Source organism: Artemia franciscana, chromosome 6 (assembly GCF_032884065.1).
Source record: "Artemia franciscana chromosome 6, ASM3288406v1, whole genome shotgun sequence".
Taxonomy (NCBI): domain Eukaryota; kingdom Metazoa; phylum Arthropoda; class Branchiopoda; order Anostraca; family Artemiidae; genus Artemia; species Artemia franciscana.
In genome coordinates this window covers 28,738,324-28,760,734 of record NC_088868.1, presented here as the reverse complement: position 1 = coordinate 28,760,734, position 22,411 = coordinate 28,738,324, and the positions used below count along the sequence as shown (strand labels likewise).

At 34.8% G+C, this 22,411-nt stretch overlaps 1 protein-coding gene across 3 annotated transcripts in view; it reads right to left on the bottom strand.

The window, feature by feature from the left end:
• LOC136028281 (solute carrier family 12 member 6-like) overlaps positions 1-22,411 on the bottom strand; it is a 240,876-nt gene that overhangs the window by 161,082 nt on the left and 57,383 nt on the right. The window lies entirely within an intron of this gene.

Genomic DNA, 22,411 nt, shown 5'->3' with positions numbered 1-22,411 from the left:
AGAGCAGAAAATACTATTCCTACATTTATCGCAATAGGATTTAGGAATTTCTTTGCAGTATAATTAGACCCTGAATAGTCCTTAGAGAATTGTTCATGAATTCAGACACATTTAGAGAACTTTCCATTTTAAACTTGGATCCCTCTAAAATACAGTTTAAACATTATTTTTAAAGCTAATGTTAGTCAGCTACAGTATTCAGCGATTATTTAAATCCAAGTGGACAAGAACGAAAAACGGCAAAGTTTCCCCTGCATAAAACTTCTTCTGTAAAGTTCACCTCCAGAAACTACCCTCCCAATGTGAAAATCTCACCATATAAAGCCAAAAGTATTTACTATGTTTATAAAGGGGCTGTAACGAAAGATCAACGGCTTAAACAGTCACATAAAAGTTATTACGTTTATGAGGGGGTTTGCCCCCTTTTCAATAACTCGCTCTTTGCGCTAAAGTTCAAATTTTGCTCTAATTCCTTAAGAATGATCCCTGGATCACAAAGGCCCTTTAGTGTGAAGAAATAGCTCTTTTGAAATTGCTAAAAATATTTTAGCGTAAAGAGCGATGTATGGAAGGGGAAAGATGAACCCCCTCATATTTGTAATAATTTCTGTTCGTTTTCAGTTTATATGCTGCTCCTTACTTTCAGTTGAAAAAAATTATTTGATTTCTGATCTTTTTTAAATAATGCTGGGAAAACCAGCGCTCCCTTCATAGAAATTTCTCTTCCCCCCTCCTGTTAAATTCTTCCACAGGAAGATTCTCCCACGCAGCCCCCGAACCCCCCCACCAGCCACCCCCACCAGAAAAAATATGAAAACATCTGCAAACTTCCTAATAACCAATACTATATGTAAGCGAAGTTGATAACTTGTAGCCCTTCCCTCGGGCACTGCTCGGGACTAAGTCGTCCACAGAGACATAATTAAAAAAAATTTCCACTATTCTGAACAAAATGGCTATCTCATAATTTTAATCTAGTGACTCTGAGAAGAATGAGCGTGGGAGGGTGCCTAGTTGCCCTCCAATGTTTTGGTCACTGAAAAGGAGCATTAGAAATTTTAATTTCCGTTCAAATGAGCCCTCTTGAGACCTTCTAGGACCGCTGGGTCTATTCGACCATCCATGGGAAAAAAAACACAGAAAAATCAAATAAACACGCATCCGTGATCTTTCTTCTGGAAAAAATACAAAATTCCGCGTTTTTCCAGATAGGAGCTTGAAAACCTTTGAAGTGGGGTTTTGTGATGTACTGAATCTGATAGCGTGAATTTCATTAAGATTCTATGGCTTTTAGATTCAGACTTGTAACTTTCTGTGGGTAAGACTAAATTTGATGAAACTTATATATTTCAAATCAGCATACAAATATGATTCTTTTGATGCATCTATTGGCAGTCCATTTTTTATAGTTTCGGTTACTATTAAGTCTGGTCACTTCTTACACTATTAAGTCTGGTCACTTCTTACTTACAGTTCCTTACTACGAACTGTTTGAAATGTGGAATTTTGTGTTTTTTGCCAGAAGAAAGATAATGAATGTGTTTTTGTTTGTTAACTTTCTGGTTTTTTTTTCACAGGGGTGATCGTATCGACCCAGTGGTCCTAGGATACCGAAAGAAGGCTCATTCAAACAGGAATTAAAAATTCTAGTGCCGTTAAGATGACTAAAAAAATTGGAGTACAACTAGGCCTCCTCTAATGCCCTTTTTTTCTTAAAATAGTCCGATAAAAATTTTCAGATAGCCATTTTGTTCAGCATAGTTGAAAGGCAAATCTACTACAGATTTGTGAGATAACACGGGCCCCATAGCCCCTGGGGAAAGGACTTCCAGTTAAAAAATTTACCCATTATTTACGTATAGTATCGTTACTGTGAAGTGTGCATGTATTTTTGGGCTGGGGAGGGGGAAGAATTTTCTTCTGAGAGGATTTTCCACAGGGAGAAATTTCTATGGAAAAGAAAATTTCCAGGATGTGAATTTTTCAGTGGAATGTTTACACTGACGGAAATCGCCAAAATTTCTATACCAAATTCTTCTTGTGTCTTGCCTTCATTTTGCCGACTCACATTTACACGTGGACATTTTAAGGGTAATTGTCCGTGGTAAATTTTCACCAGGAGTGAATTGTCTAAGGGATATATCTGTGGAAGGAGGGATTTTTTGGCGGAGGTGGAGCCAGATTTCCTAGCATTGTCTAAAAAACGATCAGAAACTAAATTAATGTTTTTCTTAAGAAATTAAAATCACACTTTTTTTCAACTGAAAGTATAAAGCAACCTTAAAACTTAAAACGAACAAAAATTATTTCTTATATCATAGAGGCTCCCCCCTCCTCGACACCTCACTCTTTACGTTAATGTTCGGATCGTGTCCCAATTTTTGAAGAACAACTCCTGAAACACGAGTCTTGTTTAATTAGAACAGTAAGAAACGTTTTTAAAAGAACTAAAATACTATAGCGTAAAGAGCTAGATGTGGATGAAGGGGTAACCCCCTTATATAAGTGATAATTTCTGTTCGTTTTAAGTTTTAATGTTGCTCCTTACTTTCAATTGAAACAAAATTTATATTTAATACTCAAATGAGATTTTTTTAAAAAAAAAAAGGTGTTATAGCCTTGTTATATGTTTAAAACTAATGTATCCAATTCTTGTGCCTCCTAATATTTTAGTGATTGCTATATACATATATATATATATATATATATATATATATATATATATATATATATATATATATATATATATATATATATATGTATATATATACATATATATATATATATATATATATATATATATATATATATATATATATATATATATATATATATATATATATATATATATATATATATATTAGTGACTCCTTTGGTATACATGTTATTTCTGATATTTAGTAATTTCTGACCATTTAATATGTTAGTGATTTCTTTTCTTCCAGTGCAACATCTTGAAGACTCTCAGTAAACCCCATAATTAAAGCTGAAAAAGGAAGACTAAATCTTATATATATGGTAATGAGGTCTTATGCCAATCACTCAGATAAAGGCAGAGATGAAGGATGGACGAAAGTAATGTGTTGGAGTAATAGTTTTAAGTAATGAAAATTAAGTAAAAGCAGGTATTTTTCTTTTAAAATAAAGTGAAAATTAACTTGTTGTTTCTAAAAATATTATTATTTATAATATAGATAAATAATATCAAATGTAAATAATATAGTTACATAAATTTACGTATGAATAATATAATAATATATAAATAATATATAACTATGATAATAATTTATAACAAATAATTTTTTATACAAAAATATTCCTCTAAATGAAAGAAAGTTAAGAGATAGATGGGACAACCACATAAATTTGAAGGACTTCTCGTAGGAAGACGTAAAGCGAAGTGTAAAAATGTACTATATTAAGGTTCGGGTCTTAAAAATAAATATAAAGAATATAGATAAATAATAATAATAAACGTAATTATTTACAGTAAAAATATTTTTTTAAGCGGAAAGTAATTTTTTAAAGAAAACTCATTACCACCTTTGCTTCATTTACTTCAGTTAAAATAGTTTTAACAAGCAAAACTAAAATTTTAGCTTTTTTAGGCGAAATAACATCTTAATTTTAGGGGAGCTTTTAGAGAACACTTTATTTTAAAACATTACCACAAAAACTAGGCCGATTGCAACGGACATGTAGCTACCCACATATTGGTTTCCTGGATAAGAAAATGAGACGAATCTTCGTCTCAATACATTTCTTTAGAATTTTGAGAATTTCTTGTGAAGACTTAGTTACACAACTAACTCTTAAGCAAAGATCAAAACAAACTTTTTTCGAGTCTACTCTCAAACTGATAAATCTACCCAAAGACTTCATGCTTATGCATCATTTCGAAATGCAAATTTCGACTTGTGATGGCCGTTGCTTTTTCTGATATAAAAATCTTGTCTAACCCAGGGCCCCAAGAGTTTGTCTTTGAAAAGGCACATACTATCAAAATGACAGGGAAGGGTATATTATGAAAATATAAATTGAAGGGTAAAATTGCCGTCCAGACACTTCTTGCTATGATGGAAAGCAGTTGAGTTAGCTGAATGATACTTTCAGAAATGGACAAAATGTAAACACATTTGGACAAATTGGAGATAAAAATTTATCCAAATTCTTTATTTTAAGTTTTTTAATATAAATATTAGATATTAAACTAAATTGTTTAAGTCTACTATAGTCAAACAGTTCGTTCTAACGAGCGTTCTGACCAGGCTTGATAAAAAAAACGAAACTCCAAAAACGAACGCTCTTTACCCTTAAGTTTGACTCTTTGTTACAGTTCTACTTTTTAAAACAATTAAAACTTCTACGTAAAGAGCGGGGCGTTGAGGAGGGGAAAGCCCCTTTTATAAACGAAATAATTAGGTCTTAAGTTTTAATGTCGGTCCTTACTTTCAGTTTAAAATAATCCTTTTTTTTATTTAATTCAGTTAAAGATCCAAGCGATCAAAATTAACGCCTGCAAACTTCTGCATTAACTTTTAGCTAAAAAAGAACAAGCATCATTGTCTAACTCATTATTTAGAGGTTCATTCAAGCAGGGAGCCCTCCTGACTTCATTTTAAGCGTATTTTAAAAATTTAAGGGTAATTTGTTTAATGACCACAGATCAACTTATTATCTTCTAAATGGCATTAAATAAAAACAACAAGTTTTTTGAAATGAAAGTAAGGAGCGACATTAAAACTTAAAACGAACAGAAATTACTCCGTATATGAAAGGGGCTTTTCCTCCTCGACACCCCGCTCTTTGCGCAAAAGTTTTTTATTGTTTTAAAAAGTAGAGTTGCGAGAAAGAATCAAACTTTAGTGCAAGGAGCGGGGTGTCGAGGAGGAAAAGCCCCTTTCATATACGGAGTAATTTCCATTCGTTTTAAGTTTTAATGTCGCTCCTTACTTTCATTTCAAAAAACTTGTTTTTTTATTTAATTTCTAAAAGTTTTTGAATTAATGCATGTCTGATTTTGGCTCTCCGTACATAAATTATTAAAATTAAATTTGCATGTTAATTTTTTTTTTGGCTAAATGGCTTTCTCTTAGTTTTGATCAGACGATTTTGATAAATAAGGGGTGGGGAAGGAGGCCTAGTTGCCCTCCAATTTTTCGGTTACTTAAAAAGGCAACTAGAACTTTTAATTTTTAACGAACGTTTTTATTAGTAAAAAATATATGTAACTTAAGAATTAACTTACGTAACAAACTTTTGTATTCTTATATTTTTGGTTATTTATATGAGGGGGTTGGTCCCCTCTTTAATACCTCGCTCTTCACACTAAATCTTGTTTAGTCCAAATTCTTTAAGAATGACCCCTGAATCAGAAAGGCCGTAGAATAAATAGTTGAAATTACTAAAAATAATTTAGCACAAAGAGCGAAGTATTTATCTCCTCCTAAATACCTCGCTCTTTATGCAAAAGTATTTTTAGAACCCCTCATATGCGTAATAATCTGTTCGTTTTAAGTTTTAATGCTTCTCCTTACTTCCAATTGAAAAAAACTTTTTCATGTTTATATTTTCATTGTTTTTTTTTTTAATAGTAATGCTAGAAAATCTTGCGCCCTTTTCATTGAATTTTTTTCCCCCATGAAATATTCCTCTAAGAAGAGATCCTCCAATATAGCCCCCTCCCCTGAACCCCACACCCAAACCAAAACAAAATCCCCCTGAAAACGTCGGTACACTTCCCAGTAACCATTACTGTATGTAAACATCGGTCAAAGTTTGTAACTTGCAGCCCCTCCCCCAGGAACTGTGGGGGGTAAATCATCCCCAAAGACATAATTATTATGGTTTTCGACTATGCGGAACAAAATTGCTATCTAAAAATTTTGATCCGTTGACTTTGGGAAAAAATGAGCGTGGGAGGGGGCCTAGGTGCCCTTCAATTTTTTGGTCACTTAAAAAGGGCACTAGAACTTCTCATTTCCGTTAGAATGAGCCCTCTTGCAACCCTCTAGGACCACTTGATCGATACAATGACCCCTGGAAAAAACAACAACAAACAAACAAACAAACAAATAAACACGCACCCGTGATTTGTCTTCTGGTAAAACATACGAAATTCCACACTTTTTTAGATTGGACCTTGAAATTTTTTCTACAGGTTTTTCTGATACGCAGAATGCGATGGTGTGATTTTCGTTAGGATCCTATGACTTTTAGGGGGTGTTTCTCCCTATTTTCCAAAATAAGGCAAATTTTCTCAGGCTCATAACTTTAGCTGACAAAGACTAAATTTGATGAAACTTATATATTTAAAATCAGCATAAAAATCCAATTCTTTTGATATATCTTTTAGCATCGAAATTCCGTTTTTTAGAGTTTCGTTTACTATTGAGCCGGGTCGCTCCTTACTACAGTTCGTTACCACGAACTGTTTGATAAGAGTGATGAGAATAGTGAGAGGGGCCAAAAATTTCTAATAACTTGTACTCTTTTTGAGCAGAAATATCTCTTTTTGGGCCTTGATTTGCAATCTTTTGAGACGTTGCCAGTTGACAACCCTGAGTCTTTATTAGCTGGTCTTTATTAGCTGGCTGCATTTGCAGCAGTGCAATTTTCCGGAAGAAGCAGATGAAACCAGGGAAATAAGGGAAGTTGAACATGATTAGGATAAAAATATTTAACTCTTCACCAAAAAATCAAACTTGCATGATTTATGTCATCCTAAATTAGATTCATTTTATTCAACCAAAAGTTAGGGTTGCTGCATATTTTTCTGTGTGTAAATTATCCACAAAATAGCCTATTTTACCCTATATTAAAATTATGAAAGTACGACATTCACCCTTTTTGGGGAAGATTATAAGCTGAATAAGCAACACCTCAAAATTTGCTCTGTTCAACAAAGTAATTAATTAAATTTAAAAGTCACACCATTTTATATCAAGAATTTTAAAGCTCATTCGATAATACTGAAGATCTGTAAATGTTTGTCCAAAACAAATAAATATAAAGTCATAACTTAAAGAAAAGATAATACTGATGCGTCGAAAAGAGTTACTGGAATTAGCATTTTTTTTTTTTGTAATCATAACAGCAAAGACCACCCTGACAAGAATAACGAAAAAACAATATAAAGTCAAAGGAAGAATCTGCCTTGCCGACCAAGTTGCAGAAACTACCAAACTATCCAATTGGTTTGATCTTTTTCATTTTCATCTAGCCTTGTTTGAAGTAAATACACAGTTAGACATTAAAATATTCCGTAAATACTTATGATAAAACATTTCCAAGGCTTATGCAGCATTTGTTAAGAAATTTGAAAAGATAATATTAGGATGTTAAAATTCTTTTGAGGGAAAGTGATAAGCTAGCTTAATCACAACAATTCTTATTGAACAACTTTTACAGGAAATACTTTTTACTAGACCGTTTCTAAAAGAAAATAAATTTATTTAACTGGGACTCTCTACTACCCCAAAAAATTCATTCACTTAGGACTAAAAATAAAAGCTTGAGTAATTATGACATATAACGTCTCATTAAGTAGTTATATAATATATCGTGACTATCTAAATAAAAATAAACTATAAAAATAAAAACTATATTCACAAATATCTTTTTTGTACTTAAACAAACTTTATGTCCCCCATAATTTCCTTTCTTTTAATTTTCAATTCCCCTTATTTCTATTCCCTTAGTTCCCCGTGTACCCCCATAAAATTTAATCACGGAGATCTTAGCTTTTGAACTGAAATTTTTAATTTTGGTGTTGTAAATATATATTAAAACTGGAATAGCTGTAATCTAATGAGGCCCAATGCTGTATTGTGGGGCGCAATAGCTTGTACTAAAACCAAAATGCTTCTCGATAATTAAATTGGTCTTAGTAAAGAACTGATAAAATTTCAAAGTCCACTAGTAAGAAAGTCGAAGTTCTGGCCCTACCTGTATTTTGTATTTACTACCTAAATACGTTTGAAAATAAATTTTCTCCTCGTTCTTTACGCTAAAGTTTGGCTCTTTCTCTTAACTCTATTTTTAAAACAGTAAGAAACTTTAGCATAAAGAGTGGTTCATTGAGGAGGAGAAGCCCCTTTCATATACGGAGTATTTCTGTTCGTTTTAAGTTTTAATGTTGCTCTTTACTTTCATTAAATCTCCGCACATAAATAATTAAAACGAAATTTGTATATTAATAATTGCAATTAATCATAAGATTTTGAGATAAAAGGAGCGAGGGAGGAGGCCTAGTTGCCCTCCAAGTTTTCGATTACTTAAAAAAGCAACTAGAACTTTTAATTTTTTACAAACCTTTTCATTCGTAAAAAATATACGTAACTTACGAATTAACTTACGTAACGAACTTCTATATTTGTATTTTTTTATTGGGTACTAGCTGTTGGGGTGGCGCTCTGCGCCACCCCTACACCTAGTGGGTGGGGGCGCTTCGTGCCCCCCAAGCCCCCCACACGCATAAGTCGTTACGCGCCATATTAGTTACGCGCGATTGTAGTTTTGTCCCTATGTCCCACCTGTGAATATAGATAGGTATATATATATATATATATATATATATATATATATATATATATATATATATATATATATATATATGTTTTTAACTACGTAAAACTTGCGAATATACAATATTCTTCGCTGTCCCATTGTCTGTGTATATAAATAGATTGTCAGGTTTACCGACTCTTGAAAATGCAACACATAAAACAATCCGTATTCAGATCTATATTCAGATCCGTATTCAGCTTTGTTGATGGTGATTGCTAATCGAACGTTCCCTATGTCCCTGTCGTCATTTATATATCCTCCTGTGTCCCCCGGCGTCCCCGTTGTAGTTGTGTCCCTGTGTCCCGTTAGTCATTTACATTCCCTGTGTCCCGGTCGTCATTTGTGTCCCTGTGTCCCAGTCTGTAATTTCTCTTTGAGTGTCCCAGTCGTCATTTATATTCCCTGTGTCCCGCTGTCCCGGTCTGTAATTTCTCTTCGAACATTCCCTGTGTCCCGGTCTTCATTTATATATCCCCCCTGTGCCCCAGCGTCCCCGTTGTAGTTGTGTCCCTGTGTCCCGGTCATCATTTATATTCCCTGTGTCCCGGTCGTTATTTGTGTCCCAGTGTCCCAGTCTGTAATTTCTCTTTGAGTGTCCCGGTCGTCGTTTATATTCCCTGTGTCCCGGTCGTCATTTGTGTCCTGGTGTCCCCGTCTGTATTTTCATCAGTTGACAAACATGACGTCAGTCGACAAACAACTTCATGACGACATACAGCTCAATCCTTATAATGACGTCAGTCGACAAACATGACATCAGTCGACACACAAACATGACGTCACTCGACAGACAGACAGACAGACAGACAGGCAGACAATTTATTATATATATATATATATACATATATATATATATATATATATATATATATATATATATATATATATATATATATACATATATATATATATATATATATATACATATGAGGGGGTTCAACCCTCGTCGATACATCACTCTTTACACTAAAGCTTAGATTTTGTCCCAATTCCTTAAGAATGACCTCTGAATCACAAAGGCCGTAGAATAAATAGTTGAAATTACTAAAAATACTTTAGCGTAAAGAGTGAGATATAACGAGGAGGTAAAACCCTCATATGCGTAATAAATTTTGTTTATTTTAAGTTTTGATGCTGCTCCTTACTTTGAGCAGAAAAAACTTCTCATATTTATTTTTGTCATTGTTTTTTCAAATAATGCTAGAAAATCCTGCGATAATTCCATGATAATTCAAATAATGCTAGATAATTCCATGGAAATATCCTCCCATGTACCCCCCCCCCCTCAACTCTCCCCCCTAAATCAAAAAATCCCCCTGAAAACGTTTTTACACTTCCCAGTAACCATTATTATATGTAAACACAGGTCAAAGTTTGTAACTTGCAACCCCTCCCACGGGGACTACGGGGGAGTAAGTCGTCCCTAAAGACATAGTTATTAGGTTTTTCGACTATGGTGAATAAAATGGCTATCTCAGGAATTTTTATTCGATGACTTTTGGGAAAAAATGAGCGTGGGAGGGGCCATAGGTGCCCTCCAATTTTTTGGTCACTTAAAAAGGGCACTAGAACTTTATATTTCCGTCAGGATGAGCCCTCTCGCATTATTCTAGGACCACTCAGTCAATACGATCACCCCTGGGTAATAAAAAAAATAAATAAATAAATAAACATGTATCCGTGATCTGTCTCCTGGCAAAAAATGCGAAATTCCACATTTTTGTAGATAGAAACTTGAAACTTCTACAATAAGGTTTTCTGATGCGCTGAATCAAATGGTGTGATTTTCGTTAAGATTGTATGATTTTTAAGGGGTTTTTCCCCCTATTTTCTAAAATGAGGCAAATTTTCTCAGGCTCGTAACTTTTGATGGGTATAAATGATCTTGCTGAAACTTATATATTTAAAATCAGCATTAAAATTCAATCCTTTTGATGTAACTATTAGTATCAAAATTCCATTTTTTAGAGTTTCGGTTACTATTGAGCTGGGTCGCTCCTTACTACAGTTCTTTACCACGAACTGTTTGATACCAGTCTCTATTGTTCCTCAACATTGTTCATTTAGCAGCAAAATATTCCACCAGCTCTCTTAAAAAGGAGATAAACTGACTTAGCATACAAAGAGACAAAATCCAGGATTAGGGATCATAAAATTGAAATCAGGCTCCCCTTGGGATAATAACTACATTCTCCAATATCGATTTCTTTTCCCTGGGAGGGCCTTCCGTTCAATTTAAGAAAAACATCTTAAAGAAGTTTACGAACCTGTAAAAGTCTTTCCAAAGGAAATAAACAGGAAATGTAGCTTCTAGAAACAACACTAATAAGTGAGCTAAAAAAATACAACGAGATAAAGGAATATTTAACTGTTTTATCTTTCCATCCCAAATAAATATAGAAGAAGGTATGATGGACGTAAATGGCTAGGTTTAGGGTATTCTGGCAATTCATCGCAGAATGACTGGCATCATACAACAATTTAGGAGTGTTTAGATTCTTTTATGCCTGTGTTATGACTATGTTTACTACTACTACTACTACTACTAATAACTCACTGCAGCACCAAGCCGCCTGAGGCCAACACAGCTACGCACGCTCCTCCTCCAACCTAATCTATTTAAAGCCTCCCTCTTTACACCCTCCCAGGAAGTTCCCATTTCCTTTAAATCCTTATTTATGACATCCTCCCAACCCAGACAAGGACGACCTGCTTTCCGTGTAGCCCCAGACGGTTGGCCAAAAAGGACAATCTTTGGTAATCTGTCATCCTTCATCCGTAGAACGTGGCCTAGCCATCTCAACCTTTCTTTCATTATAGCCCCAGAAAGCGGGATTGAACCACACTTTTCGTACAACCTACTGTTTGAAATACGGTCAGTCAGCCGGGTACCCAGAACAATCCGTAGGCAATTTCTCTGGAAAACATCTAGTAAATTTTCATCTGCTTTTCGGAGTGTCCATGCTTCAGAGCCATATTTGACCACTGTCATCACTGTAGCTTCCAATATTCTAATCTTGGTTTGTAGGCTTATCTTTCTATTCTTCCAAACTTTTTTTAACTGTGAAAAAACACCCTGAGCTTTAGCTATCCTACTTTTAACATCTTCACTGCTCCCACCATCTTTACTAATAATACTACCAAGGTAACTGAAGCTCCCAACCTGATCAATCTTTTCGTTACCTAAGGTCACCTGTTCATCTTCACTTATTCCTAACCTTAGTGACTTAGTCTTCTTAACATTAATTTTTAAGCCTATTTTAGCACCCTGAACTCGTAAAACCTCTAAAAATTCATTCATTTTGCTCACACTTTCATCTAATATGCTTAAATCATCAGCATAATCTAAGTCCAGGAGCGTTCTTCCTCCCCATTTGATTCCATGGTCTCCAATTGCCTTTCCTGTGCTCCTTAAGACGAAGTCCATCAAAATGATCCATATAAAGGGGGATAGAACACAACCCTGCTTAACTCCTGATTTAATACAAAACCAGTTGCTAACCTCATTTCCTACCTTAACCGCAGCAGTATTATTCTCGTACATAGCGCAAATCACTTTAATGTATTTTTCTGGTATACCATATAACGATAAGACCTTTGTTAACGCTGTTCTATCAACAGAATCGAAAGCTTGCTCATAATCGATAAAACTAAGGACCAAAGGTGTTTGACAACGAAGGGACTTCTCAATTATTAACCTAAGAGTGAAAACATGGTCGACACATCCTCTACCTTTTCTAAAACCGCATTGTTCTTCCCTTAAAACTTTGTCTACAGCATGTCTCAGTCTAAAAAGTATCGTATTACTCAGTAATTTGCTACCTACAGAGACCAGGCTAATGCCTCGATAATTCCGACATTCACTCTTGTCACCTTTCTTATACAGTGGTTTAATTAAGGTTTTCCTAAAATCATTGGGTACTTCCCCTTTTTCAAAAATCATGTTCATAATCTTCAGTAGCTTATTCCTAACCTCAGAGCCACCATATTTAAGGAACTCATTAATCATACTATCAGCACCTGGGGCCTTATTATTTTTTAATCCTTCTAGTACTGTCGCTAATTCTTCCTCACTAAACAAATCTTCCTTCACATCCAAGGTATCACAAACTTTTTCATTTTCATCTATATCTTTTCCTGCAACTGTATCTCGGTTTAGCACATTCTCAAAATGTTCCACCCATCTTTCTTTAACTTTTTCCTTATCACTAATTGTGACCCCATTTCTATCTTTAACTGGGACTAGTCCGGATCGGCTACTCCCTTTCAATTTATTAACATGCCAGTATAATATTTTACTATTATGCCGTCTAGCCGCATCTTCCAGATCCTCAGCAATTTTATCCATAGCCTCCATTTCACATCTCCTTAGTTCATATTTTAATGCTTTCTCCACTTTCTTTACATTCCTTTTGTTTTCATACGACCTATCGCTCAGATAATTCTTATACAAACCCCTTCTACTCTCTATTAAACCTAAAGCTTTTTCACTAATATTCCTAGTTGCTGTCTTAGCACTCTTCCCTAGGACACCATCAGCAACTTCACAAATTGTTTTTCTGAAATTATTCCATCCATCTTCCACATTGTCAAATTTTAAACCCTCAAGTTTAGTACTCAACTGTTCCTGGAATTTTTTTCTCAAATTTTCATCCTGAAGTCTACCAACATCATAACTTCCCGGGAGGGAGTTACTCTTCCGAAATTTCAGCTTTAAATTAACCTTAGACACTACTAGATGGTGATCTTTACTTTTAACATCAATAACGGCACTCCTATACACCCTAGTATCTTGTATTGATCCTGCTAGTCTTCTGTTTACAATAACATAATCAATAAGGTTTGCTGTCTTACCATCACGTGAATACCATGTCAACTTATGGGCCATTTTGTGACCAAACACCGTATTGGTTATAACTAGGTTGTTATACCTACAAAATTGCAAAAGCCTATAGCCATTACTGTTTTCTTTTCCTACACCAAAATTACCTAGGCTAGGATACCATCTATCCCTATTTCTACCAACCTGGGCATTAAAATCTCCTAGCAAAAACACCATATTTCTACCTGGTACCCTGTCTATTTGCTCCTGTAACTGTAAGTAAAATTCATCTGAGTCACTAGTATCTCCATCAGTTGGTTCAATGGGGGCATATACTACTATAACTGATACCCTAAACTTTTTAGTCATAAAATGAGCAATTAGTATTCTATTATTAATACCTTCCCAGCCTAAACAAGACTTAGCAGCTTCCTTATTCATCATGATCCCTACTCCCTGTCTATGTACCCCATCCTTCCTTCCTGAGTAAACAAATTCTATGTCACCTAATTTCATGCTTCCTACCCCTGGGATATGAGTTTCTGAAACTCCTAATAAATCCAGTTCAAACCGTCTGAATTCGTCAGTCAAAATGTCGATGCAATAATCATTTTTTAACGTCGTAACATTCCAAGTTCCAATTTTCATGTTCTTTAAATCTTTGAAATTATTTTGGCCTCAAGAAAAGCAGTGATCCCGGATACCAGTGCAGGATGGGGACCAACATATCTTCTCAAGTCTACACCGAAGCGCTTAAGCCGGCTTAGAACCGGACAGCAAGAAGTCCCTGGGACCTCCAGTAAGTTGGAGGCTTATGTGCAATCCTGGGCCCATCTTGGTCACAACATGGTTTTCAGCACTTGGCGATGCTCTTCTATCAACAAGAGTCGAAATCCTGCACAGACAGTCCCAAGCCTATTACCTCCGACTCATTATATATTCATGCCTACAAATATTATGCTACTACGGGGAGGCAGCCCATAGTAGATAAATTAGCTAGGAAGAGGTTTTTCAGCCCGAAAACGCCCATCAAAACAAACCAAGCCCAGAAAATTATCCAATAATCAGAATCCCGTACGAGTGCTGTGTTGTTTACTAGGCTATAATTTCCTCGAGGGGTGCCACTCCTCAAGTGGGAAAAATTGACCGCAAGTTTCCCAGTCTTGCAGGTACCCCGAAAGGGTCGAGGCAGCCCTTTACAGAGGCCGTTGTCCATAAATCTGGATCTTACGCCCTGCCGCAGTTGTCCTCCTATAGAGGATCCTCCCACGATGGTGTTCTGCTTCACCATGCAATTTAACCCATTACTGGGAGAAGGTTTGTAACTCATCTGACGCGTGAACACGGCAGTTGGCCCTGCTGAGTGTACGTTTGAGGGGCCTTCTTCCTCCTCCACCTGAAATTATGACCCCCAGGGGAGGGTTTCTCAGTTTCTATTATGGGCCCCACTGGGACAAGGTCCTACTTGGCCTAAGCCTCCTATGGAGCTACTCTACCTATCTATAGGGCTTACATATATACATATATATATATATATATATATATATACATATACACATACATATACATACATATACATACACACATACATATACACATACACACACATACACATACATACACATATACTCACTAACGTGCAAATATATACCCTGAATTGGTATAGGCTAGGTCTGTATATGGTGAATATTAATTTCCTTTCTGATGCAAATGCACAATAACTTTGGATTCAGGATGTAATTCTAACTATAGAGATAAGTATTTTTCTTACTTGAAGTGTATGTGCAGAATTAGAAATTCTGCTGGTACTACAAAAGTAGACCTGTACAGTGATATTTAAATTTGTTTCGTATTCATATTATATTTTTATAGTTAAATGTTGTTGCTATGACGAGAGATAGAGCAGCAATAGTAGTATGACTATATGAAGTACCATGAATACATCATTAGCATAAGTAGTTACTATCCATGTAACAGGCGGCCCCAGACGAACCTAATTAGCATAATTGTATTAGCATAAAATTAGAGCAAGTGCTAGTCATGAAAAACAAGCCCAATGAAAGTTGAAATACGGGTTTTTTCATGGGACATACAAGCATAAACGTTGACATGCTTTTGCGCGTGGGTATCTTAAATTTTAATCAAAGAGGGTGAGAGTGGAAGCTTAATACATATCGTTAGAAATTGGACTAGCTTAAATAATTCAATATCTTCGAGCAGATTGCCGAAAGAAAAGACATTAAATTGCGTAAAGAGTAAAAAAAAATAGCTAGGGCTTTAAAGGTGCAATTTTCAGAGGGCTATGGAGTGGGAAAGGAGAACTAGAAAATATGAGCTGGGTGATATGAGGGATGTCTAAGTGGGGTGACATATAATTTTTTTTATATTTCCGATGCTTATCAATCTGTTTCCGGTGTTAATAGCTAATGTAAAATTGAAGCTACCAGATTGTGAATATTTTTAATTGGCCCAGATTTTATCCTCTCTCGTCAATTCAGAGTAAACCATGTTTATACGCTTCATCGGGGCTTACACCTAAATAATTTTTTTAGATTTCTCAGAGTGTATGTTTATATTATTTGATAAGTTTCATCGCTTATGAATATGTAAATTGAGTTTTTGTGAGCTAGGTGCGTACCCAAGTGCAGAGCAGCCTCGTACAGGCAAAAACCAGACCAACCTGATGCAAATACTACCATGTACGCTCTTCCATCCCACCCTACTCAGAGCTTCACAAGTAGTACCTGATGTCTACGAATATTTTCTTATCACATCTTCTTGACCCATTTGAACACGGTCTTCTTTTTTTCAACTAGATGGATAGTCAAAATGAATGAGTTTGGAAACTTACCCTGTTTTACATCGTATATGTCGTATATAATTTTTCTTATGGAGCCTAGAAAATTGCCAATCAGCCTTGTTAATTTTCAGACTTGCCTAACACTCTAGGCAGTTAGAGGAATGTTTCATCCTTATTTTCAATCAAGTGGTTATCCCATAAATCTCAGACTTATAACATTTCGGCTTAGTTTAGACCTATATTTGTCGTTTTACGACAGAAAAGGATGAATTAAGGTGCAATCTTTCTTAGAGTTTAAAAAGAAAAAATGGCACTAAAACATTAAATGTTTGGGTAAAATTCTGGATGAGGGAAGGTTTTTGTCTAAATTCAGAAAAAGTCGAAAAAGGTGAATGAAACTCCAAAGAATAGATCCAGAGTTCGATGACCCTATGGAAAGATATTTTGAAGTACCTAAGCCAAACTTTTCCCCTCCAAAGATTACTGACCTTTTCCAATCTTCGTGGCATAAAAGTGAACCCTTGAGAAAGAGATGTACCGCTCAAATGAGGCACAAGGAAATTGCTTTAAGCCTCATAACTTTGCTCAATTCTGATTTATAAGGTTGAAAGATTGGATGCTCTATTTCTCAAATTTGTGAAAAAAGCCTTGATTTGGCTTAAAATCCTGCTGAAATGATAGAATAGTGTTATCAAAAAGTAGAGAAAATGAATAAGAAGACTGAAAACCTAAAATTAAGGTCAAATATTCTTTGCCCAAATTTAGATAGGCTAGGTATAGGCCGGACATGTCATCTATGCAGTCTTATGAGCCCCAAAAATACGGGCAGGGTAGAGATAGTAGCTTTATAATACCTTCCACATGAATATTTTACGCTCTGGCTTCATTCCTGAAAAGTTTCATCGTTGAAAAGTCATTTCCATTAGCCTACTTACGTATGGATAAGATGAACAAACTGCCTTAATAATTTTCTTTTATACTCTTTTGAAATATTAAATAAAAAAAAACAAGTTTTTTAACTAAAAGTACATTCCAGGGGAGCTCTGGTAATGAAACATAAACAGCACCGCCAGCAAAGAGATGCAAGAAAATGAGATTGTCGAACTCAAAACATCGCGAACAATAAATCCTATAGCAATTATAAGGGAAGACGGGGGTGTAATACAAGTCCAGGGCGTGAAGATCACTCAGTCAGTGAACTATAATATTTTTGAGTATGATAAAAGCTTGTGGATTAGAATATTAGGCCATATAGACAGACTGGGATTCTATGGCCAAGTGATTACACCATTTAATAGAATTGTAAAGAACTGAGTACTTTTCAGGGATAAGTCCGAGAAATATGCAATTTTTTGGAGTTGAAGCACTGTACGCAAAGGGTGATATACCTACAGATCAAGTTTGAATTAAAAACTGTGACCTCAAATTCCACTGTTCAATCAAGAGGAGTTTAAATGTCCTAAATTAAATGGGCTTATTACCGTCCCTATGATGAGGTTAGGTTCTTCGCCCAGCGGATACCAAGGGACACACCCGATCGTGATAAGTGCATACGACACGGTAAAAAAAGCCTGATATATCATGGAAACCAAGTTTGTGGATGTTTAATAATAGCATTATTTTTCTGTAAATATCCGTTTTTTTTCAAAAATTTTTCCGATTATGTTTAAGCAATAAATATATTTAAGCTTTACCCTCCTATTATTTATTTTTTAGATTGGCCCTACTTCATAATAAAACCATGATCTAGGTATACTCCCCTTCCACCAGGAGTCTGAGATATATGAACATACATTCAGTGTGTTCTAGTTGCTGGCTGAAATTCCAAGTGTTTTAGTTGCTGACAAAGTATCAAAAATGAAAATAAAACCCTTTTGACTACAATATACCTCAGTAGTTGATTACTTCTGAGTCTTTTAATTGCTGATTGATTAGCAAAATTTAATTAAAGCCTTTTTGGGTGCAACAAAATCAGCTAGTGGATAGTTTCCGAGTGTTTTACATACAGGGTTTGTACCCAAAATATAATGAAAGCGCTTTTCAGTAAAACAAACTCGGCAAGTTGGTAAATTCCAAATCTTTAACTGCCGACAGGATATAAAAAAAAATCAATATCAAAAAACTATCAAAAACTACAATAAAATTAGGTTTATTTAGGTTAGTTTAGCGTGGTGGGCCCAGTTGACCTAACCTAAACGAGTTTAACTAAAAAAAGTTATCTTAATGTAACCTAGCCTATCCAATTATGCTTTCACCTATAAATATAGTGGAATAGGTGGCAAAAGTTAGGCTGTAATTCACGCTCATGTGTCTCTGGCCTCGAAAAAAAATCTAAAGTAGCAAGACTTCGAAAGATTTTTTCCTTATTAGTCATTTAAATTGTCTCTCACACTACTTATTACAAATGAACTAAAACACAAAAAAAAATCTGTTCACCTATAACAACGAAAAAGATAATGACCAGCATACATATTATTTCCACTTGAAAATTCAAAATAAAACTTTAATGCAATCTGTAGCGATAATATAAATGCTCCAAAAAAAGGCAAACTCCAAGCAAAAAAATGTACTTTCAAGACAGTTAAATGGTGCTTACCTCTTTCCGAAATTTATCAACTAGCTGAATTTGTTGTACATAAAAATCCTTTTATTAAATTTTTGGTTCTCATTCTGCAACTAAAACATATGAAATTGTCAACTAGTCAACTTTGTTATGCTCAAAAGTGCCTTTATTAAATTTTTAAAATTCATTCAGAAATAAAAACAATCGGAATTTACCAACTAGTTGAGTTTGTTGTATTTAAAAGCGCTTTCATTAAAATTTGTTACTCAGCCAGCAACTAAAAGCACCCGGAACTTGTCAGTTAGCTTACTTTTATTTTACTCAAAAGTGCTTTAATTAAATTTTTATTACTTAGCCAGCAATTAAAATGCACAGAATTTACAAAGTACTCGAGTTTGTTGAATTCTAAAGTGCTTTTAATAATTTTATTGATATTCAGTCGGTAACTAAAACACTCTGAAGTTACCAACTAGCTGAATTTGTTGTACTTGAAAGTGCATCTATTAAATTTTTGGTACTCAGCCAGCAAGTGAAACACACGGAATGTATGAATTAGCTGAATTTTTTGTACTCAAAAGTGCCAGCATTAAATTTTTGTTAGTCAGTCAGCATCTAACGCCCTCAGGGTATACCAACTACTTGAGTTTGTTGTACTCAAAAGTTTATTTATTGAATTTTTAATACCCAGTCGGTAAGTAAAACATTTGGAATTTATCAGCTAGCTGAGTTTGTTGTGCTCAAAGTGCTTTTATTTAGTTTTGATACTCAATCAGCAACTAAAACACTTTGAATTTATCAAATAACTGTTTGTTGTACACAAAAGATTCTTTTAAATTAAATTGTTTGGTACTTTGAAGGCAACTAAAACACTTTGAATTTATCAAATAACTGTTTGTTGTACACAAAAGATTCTTTTAAATTAAATTGTTTGGTACTTTGAAGGCAATTAAAACATTCGGAACTTATCAACTAGCTGAGTTTGTCGTCCTCAATAGGGCTTTTATTAATTTTTTTACTCAGTCAGAAATTGAAACACTCAGAATTTACCAGCTAGCTGAGTTTGTTGCACTCAAAAGTGCTTTTATTAAATTTTTGATATCTAGTCGGTAACTACAACACTTGGAATATACAAACTAGCTGAGTTATTTTATCAAGAGTGTATTTATAAAACATTTTATACCCACTTGGTAACTAAAATCACGGAATTTATCAACTAGTTGAGATTTTGCAGTCAAAATTGCAATAATGAAGGTTTGTTAGTCTGTGAGCACTTGGAACAATTGAAACTTATCAGCTAGGTGAGTTTGTTGTACTCAAAAGAGCTTTTATTAAATTTTTCAGTCAGCATTTAAAACAAGCGAAATTTATCAACTAGCTGAGTTTGCTGTACTCAAAAGCGCTTTCATTAAATTTGTGTTACTCAATCAGCAACTAAAACATTAGGAATATACCAACTAGCTGAGTTTGTTGTTTTCACGAGTGGAATATTTTGTCAGTAACAAAAAGATTTGGAATTTACTAACTAACTGAGATTATTGCAATCAAAAGTGCTTTTAAAATATCTTCCATACTCAGGCTGCAAGTGAAACACACGGAAACTATCATTTAGCTGGTTTTATTGTGCTCAAAAGTGCTTTTATCAAATTTTTTTTACTCAATCAGCAACTAAAAGACTCGAAATTTCAGTCAGTAGCTAAAACACACTGAATTTCTATACATCTGTCTTAGAATCCTGATTGAAGGGGGGTTTAACAGCTAATACACCTAACCGATTTCTAACAACGATATGTAGTAAGCTTCAGCTTTCATCCTGTTTGATTAAAATTTATGACACCCAGGTGCAAAGGTATGTCATTGTTTACGTCCATATATCCCATAGAAAACCCGTATTTCAACCGTATTACATGAAAAGTAAACGGTTATGCTAATGATGCATTCATGGGACTGCATATATCCATTCTGCTAGTAATTGGCTCCTTGTTCATATATTTCTTTTCCTCTACTCTGTCTTATCATGTCATTTGAATGATGGGTGTTTGAAAAATAAATGCATGAGTGAGTCTGACGGATTCCCTTCGTCTCACTTATAGATCTTTTTCTATACTAGGCTTAATTTTCATTTAGTGCGCTAGATTTTAGAAAAGTTCATTATTATGAAAGTTTAGTAATTTCTATTAATGACAAAAATATAACAAATATGGGAACTTGAGAGCCTCAAAACTTCCCAATTATCAATTTACATAGTATAAACTTGGGAAAAAATCGTTCGAAATATATTAAAACATAAATATACCCACTGTTAGGGGTAGTAGCGCTTTTAAGCCTCATAATCTGGGGGACGCAAGGCATACCATAGGATTTGAAAAATATAATATATAAGCAATTTAATATTAGATGCTATAAAAGATGGGGGGTGGAACACCACCACCCCCCCCCCCTACCTAGGCCTAGAATCACCACTGTTTAATGAGTGGGGCTCCAGACACCACCCCATTTTTCTGGGAAAACCATTATTTTAAGGAATATTATAACACAATTTCTTATGATATTAAAATGCTTCAATGATTCTGTTGTCTTAGTGAGCTATTTTTCGTGAAACCAGTTCATATTAAGAAAATGAATAAAAAAAACCTGTGAAGGCAGCAATATTTGGTTTGCATATTGTTTTGTTTTTATTGTTGGCTACAAGTGTGCGTTTTGCTCAATAACCTAAAGTTGAATTAAAATCAAGCAGTTATGGGCATCAAGCCATGGCTAATTGTAAAATAAACCAAGACAGATAGTCCGACTGAATGAGAGGCAAACCTGGTATTATCCCTCTTATTAGGACTATATAAAAAGGATGTTAGTTCATTTGTTAATAGATATGTCAAACTATCATCCATCCATGCGTCATTCCTAGGGCAGAAAAACTCTGGTAGATATTTATAGAACTAAGATAGTCATAGAACCTAACATATTCGAAGTGTTTGGTTCAATGGCACCTGTAAACGGCGGGAGTAAGCATGACTCTTTGATTGGACCAATACTTGTTCGTTAGCTTTTAGAGAGGTACGCCCACCTTGAGTCTCAGGCAGGTTGACCAAGAATTTAAAATTGGCATAGGACCATTAGGTTGCCTGGAACAAGAGGCAGACAAAGAACGCCTACCTATGGTCTTAGGCAGGTCGAACCCAGAATTCAGAATTGACACAGGACCGTTAATTTGCGCGGAGTGACAGGCAAACAAACTTCTAAATTCAAATTGCGTCCATCTCCAATGAATATCAGGCAAGGCGATTGTTTAACTTTATAAACTTATATATTTGCACTAATAAAAACTTAATTTAATGCTAGTTGACCAACAAGTTGACTGGAATTTCAAGGGGAATATTATTAATAAAAGCGGAGCAAATAAATAAATTATCTCAGAAATTGTCTCTATTAGAGGTGTCAAAATTGTGATTGCTTCAGTCTGCTCTTTACAAAATAGATATAGTTCTGAAACAAAACTCAACGGGTAAGGACCCACAGTAGTGACCTAAGATCAACGTTTATTTTTGTTTTTGAAAAAAGTGGTACATAAGCCCTTTAATTTTATTCAAGGTGATAATTCACGATCAACATTGCAAAGCCTTATCCAAGGCAAAAGCAGAAAAATAAGCGAGGAAAGAAAATG